Below are 5,886 nucleotides of genomic sequence, written 5' to 3' on the forward strand. Positions count from 1 at the left end.
TCTAATACACTAGAAGCGTGTCTTCTATCTGTCACAACATGATCGATCTGGTTTCGTGTTTTTCGATCAGGAGACAGCCAGGTGACTTGGTGAATCTTCTTATGCTGGAATCTGGTGCTGCAGACTACCATGTTTCGGGCCCCGGCGAAGTCGATCAGCCTCTGTCCGTTACCGGATGTTTCGTAGTGCAGGCTGAATTTTCCGACTGTGGGACCAAAAATTCCCTCCTTTCCCACCCTGGCGTTGAAGTCGCCAAGCACGATTTTTATGTCGTGGCGGGGGCAGCGCTCATAGGAACGTTCCAGGCGCTCATAGAAAGAATCTTTGGTCGCATCGTCCTTCTCTTCCGTTGGGGCGTGGGCGGAAATTAGCGATATGTTAAAAAAGCGTTAACTGCTTTATCTAAATACATCGGGTTTAGCTTAACAATTAGGATGTCCTGGCCCAGTCGGTTGCGGTTATCCGTTAGTATCAACTTTAGGGATGAAAATGCCCTTTCAATGGTAACCAAATTAATCACGTATGAGTTGACCAAAAGACCAAAAGGGGAATGACAATATGCATACATATGTATGTATATAGAAATGTGTACATTCCTAAAGATTGCTAATACATATGTATTTATGTGTGTGTGTATGGATGTTTGTTGTTTGATATTTGCCTGTCATCGCTTGTTTTGCACATATTTTTACGGCCTTATCATGTATGAGAACAGCCACTACCAAAATATTTTTGTGTTCATATGTAGGTATGTACATGAGCAAAGCAAAATATTTTGGCTCGTCTCAATCATGGGTGATAAAAAAATTAAAGAAATACAAATTTAAGTACACATACATATGTACATGTTTGAACCGCGAGTGAGAAATTAGAACTCTGCTCGTTTTTTAGATATTAAAAAAATTATTTTTAACTAGCTTTTGATTTTGACTCTAAGTAATTACCTGCGTTGGAGGTACCGCAAAGCATATAAGTTAACACGGTAAGCAATTTCATTGTAAATTGTAGCAAAATAAGAATTTAGTAAGTAAGCAAATTGTAATAGTAAGTAAGCAAATTGTATTAGCAAGTAAGCAATTTTGTACTACAATATATAAGACATTATCAAATAAAACAAGCAGGTTCAGTTGAAACTTAAAATCATTTTTACAAGTCGTGGCCTGCAGTCGATAACTTATATTAGTGAGCGCATACAGTTCCGGATCAGCGAATTGCCTCTCTTTCCAGAATTCGAGTAGGTTTGTGCTGATTCTTTGAAAAGATAATTTCAAATTTTCAATTTTGCTGTATACATCGATGTCATCGTCATTTCTGGCCTCCAAGTTTTGGCAAAGGTATGCATTTATATATTCGTCTTCATCTTCGCGTTGCTCTTCATTCAATCTGACTGATGTGTTATTGAACGAATTTGTTTTGTCGGATTTAATGCATCCCATTACTTTTAGCCTGTCATAAAGTTTTTTCCAATAGGTGATTGCGTCTGCTCTTTTATCCGCTGTTAAGGTGTGATTGAAACGTGGATCCAACAATAAACAAGCGTTTAGACTATCATTTGTTAGCAACTTGGACGTCCTAATTTCAATGTTGCGAAGCAGATTTTTTCCAATTGTGTGAGACAACGAATCATCATGTGTTTGCAAAATTTTTTCTGTTAAAAGTTTGCATCTTAGCCATTGTGCATAGAAATCACCATAATGGAAGGCTTCTGCTTGAAATTTAATAATAGTTTTTTGAAGTGGTTCAAAAACTGTATAGTAACTTTTTATAAAAGCCCATAAGTCATCGTTCAGCTCAAAGTTTTCATCCTGCGATTTATTTTTTACAGACTCAATGTTAACTAATACATCTTTAGAATTATATATGTTTTTAATCATATTGTAGGTTGATTCCCATCTAGTTGGGCAATCCAGTTGAGGAAGGGCTAATTTTTTTAACTTATACTGACGTTTGTGCCTTACGACAGTAGCTCTCCAATGAATGTTTGGAAATGTGGATCGATGGAATAATAATCAAGTTACGCCATCTGTTGTAAAACCGCACGAACTTATTCTTAGTCCTATGTTCAAAAATTTCACGGTAACCGTTGGAATTTTTTTTTATGTACTTGGTCAAATTTCGGCAGTTCATTAAATAACTTTTTATCACAGGATCTTTAGTGCTGTCTAATGCGCAAAGTTGAGCAGTATGTGCTGCACAGCGGCAAATCTCAATGTCTCAATGTCTCCCATTTGTATTTTTAATGTGTCATTAAACATTTCTACGTCATTGGCTTCATCTACATCGTCTCTATCTTCTTTTAAAACGCTGCAGTGCGATAAAATTTTTGATGATTTAATCATGTTTGCCCCATTATCAGATGTGATGTACACAACTTGATTAAGACCGACACCATATTTGCTCAATATTTTTATAATTTTAGCAGCAATATTTCGGGAAGAACTTGATGCAACACCCTTGAGTTCTACCATTCCGAGAATTCTTGATTGAATATTGTAATTATTTATATATTATATTGTGCACTAAGAGCAAATATATCACGTGATAGACGAGATGCACTATCGATTTTTAATGATATTAAGCGCTTATTTAGTTCTTTTTTGACTTCCTCTCTTGTGTTATTTGCAACTTGTTTTAAAACACTTTTACAACTTCGGCTGTTTAAGGTAAACGGTTTGTTGCTCTTTTTACTCAAACCACGACAGATGGAATCTATAATGTTTTTCATACTTTAAGAATCTAACACATTAAATGGAATACTTTCCTCGGTGACCAGTTCAATATAGCAATTCCACTACCAGAACTGCTTGAAGTTTCATCATCCCTAATATTATATTAGCTTTATGTACATTGCTTAAATGATTTTTTAGATTAAACAATCTATTTGTTTTTAAACTGCTGTTGCAAATATTGCATATAGCAATATTATCATCTTTCACATTAAAATGTTCAAAAATTCGGGTTTTATTCAATCGCGGAGCCATGATGATCTACACACTAACAGCTGTATACATATATTGGCCCCTATTATGAGCAACATTCGATCTTCGACTGTAGTCGAAAGTGCTGATCGAACGAATTTTAGGACTATTGTGAATTTCGATCGCTCGACGCATTTACAATAGATAATTTTTTCTCAGCTGATACAGCAAATCAAAATAAAAGAAAAACCGATTATGTTGAAATTCTTTGCTAACATTATTTTTAAAAGTTAAAAAAAGTATTTTTTGTGAAAATGAGTACAACGAAGTTGTGGTTCGACGATTCATCGGACGATGAAAGATTAGTGGAACTAGCTAGAAGTAGAAAACAGTTGAGGGACGCATCCAACCCCCTAGAAATGGCTTCCACTGAGTAAATTTAGAATTTTTAAAATGTGTTGACGTACTTAATATTACAGAAATTTCCTTACAGATTTTTAAAGAACTTTAGATTATCTAAAGAGGCGTTGGTGAACCTACTGTCCAGTACAGAAAACCAGTTGCAGCAGTGCACCCGAGCCAAATTGATTCCAAATATTTTAAAGCTAGACACAGTTCTGCGATTTTGTGCTCAGGGATCGTACCAATTGAGTATTGGTAATGAAGATATGCTAGGACTTGCTCAACCCACTGTGTACGATGATGCTGAAGATATTGAAGTGGAGTCAAATAACGGAGAAGTAGAAAACATAAGAAATGAAATTTTGAGAATATTATAGAAAAATCTAAAAAGTATTAAATAGAAACCTTTACGCCACAGTTTCTGTTTTATTTTTGTTATACATTTTCTTTATTCAATTATTCGTCATTCGAAAAAAATATGTATTTCAGTTCCTCTACGTGTTTCAGCCCATACCTGCCAAGGGAAAATAAAAATGTATTTCTATAAACATCACAAAAAAAAAACTATTATTAAGCTTAATCCATTTTGCTGCCGTTCTCACTGGTGGTCCCAAGCAATTCAGCTCCGTTGTAAATTCCTCCCATTTTTTTGCTGCCTGAACTTTGGTGCAAATCCCTTTTGCGAATTGTGGATTCGCCTTTCTAATTGTTGTTTGGTACTCACGACTTTTGACCTGCATAAAATTAACAAAATTAGTATATATTTATTACGTGTATTGCCAATTTGCTAGAAAGTCGTGTACCAAACTGTACCGAGATCAATAATCAACATATTCCAATAATAGAAGAAATGTCGGCAGGACTATTATTCTTAAATCAATTTGATGGTCCAGTACAAATAAACAATGAAACAACTAATCTTAAAGGAACTTTTTTAATACGACACCACAATGTAACAATAAAAATCGAGAAGAGAACTTTTGGCTCCAAAGAAGTCCCAACAGATAACCCACTACCAGCAGTGCTACAACTTGAATCAACATCAAATAGAACCGAAAAAATTCTTTCATTAGAAATGAATATAAAAAACATTAAATACATTGACTTGCTAGAAAGCAAAGAGCATACAAAATTCGCAATAAATTTCGTATTTTCAACAATAAAAATTATACTATTCAAGTATGTACATCAAACGAGGACGTTTGAATTCAAGGAGAGGGGTTGTTAACACGAAACAAATTCAAAATGCACAAAAATAAATATCGTTTCCCACGCTTTTTGCTGACACAACGTCGGCAAGCACAAATTCCTTAGAATCAAATTGCATTCGCGTCCGTAGGTAATGCATTCGCGCTTGCCCTTGAAACGGTAGCAGAGGTAACGACTTCGCGCTAATAAAGCTTTAGCTTTAGTTTTAGTTTTAAAAAAATAAAATTGTCACTTCGTTTTAGACAGTCAAATAATAAAGAGGCATAGCTTCCTAAAAAAAATTTATTTTATTTTTTTTATTTTTATTTATTTTATTTCAAAAACTTTCGGAGTTTTAACTTACATACATAGTTTTTACAAGTATGGATGTGCGTTGAGCAATTGTTTTACAACTTTTATTTTTTTATAATAATGCATTTTGTATTGAAATTATTTCTTTCAGCAAGTAAACTGAATAAAAGTTGTTGTTCAATTAGTTACTTAATTAAAATTTAATTGTAATTTGTTGTAAAAAAGTTATAATTTTGAATAATTTATCAAAACAATAAACATTATTGTTTATAAATCTTAAATTTAAAATTTAAAATTTGGTAACATTAAAATTTTGGCTTTTAAAAAGCCACATTGAGCAGGAGGAATTAGGACAAAATTGTTCCCTTTGACGACTGGCTTGTCCAACCTGTCATTTCAGACATGTTGTTATGATATGTGGAAGATTTAACATTTATGTTTTAATTTTTTGAAATCATAGCTACGCTCGATAATTATTTCAATCGAATAGTAAAGCCATTGATTTTGTACTCATCGTGAAATATGTAATTCTGTTAACTTATTGTTGTATAGTTTTGTCAATTATAGCATAACTTACAATCGCTGCAATAGCGGATCGATGTTATTTATTTAAATGATGAAAGCACGAATATTCGACAATAGATATATCACTGAACATATGTATATTTAATATCGAAAGAATCATTACCTTTATCGCTGCAATTATCGTTGCTATAAACCCTTGACACCACATTCACTTTTCCCTGCACTTCATACTTAACGAAAACGTTTAAATGTATAGATTATTATTTTAGGTGAATCAGTGTGAAGTTGTTTAGTATCGAAATATCGAAAAAATGGGCACTGATTCCTTATTGGGTGAAATTGAATTAGTCTAGTATTATTGTATAGCAGGGAGGAGAGAGACAGATGTCGAACGTTGCCGAACGCGAAGGCCGATTGTGCCCCTTTGTCGCTCTTTCCGCGCTCTCGCTTGCACTTCAAGCCTTAAATGGAACGCCTCAGAGCAACGCCTCAGAGCAACGCCGCATGAGTCATGTTTTTTGGTGCATGCAGCCGGCTCCAT

This window comes from Anastrepha obliqua, chromosome 5 (assembly GCF_027943255.1).
Source record: "Anastrepha obliqua isolate idAnaObli1 chromosome 5, idAnaObli1_1.0, whole genome shotgun sequence".
NCBI classification, from domain to species: domain Eukaryota; kingdom Metazoa; phylum Arthropoda; class Insecta; order Diptera; family Tephritidae; genus Anastrepha; species Anastrepha obliqua.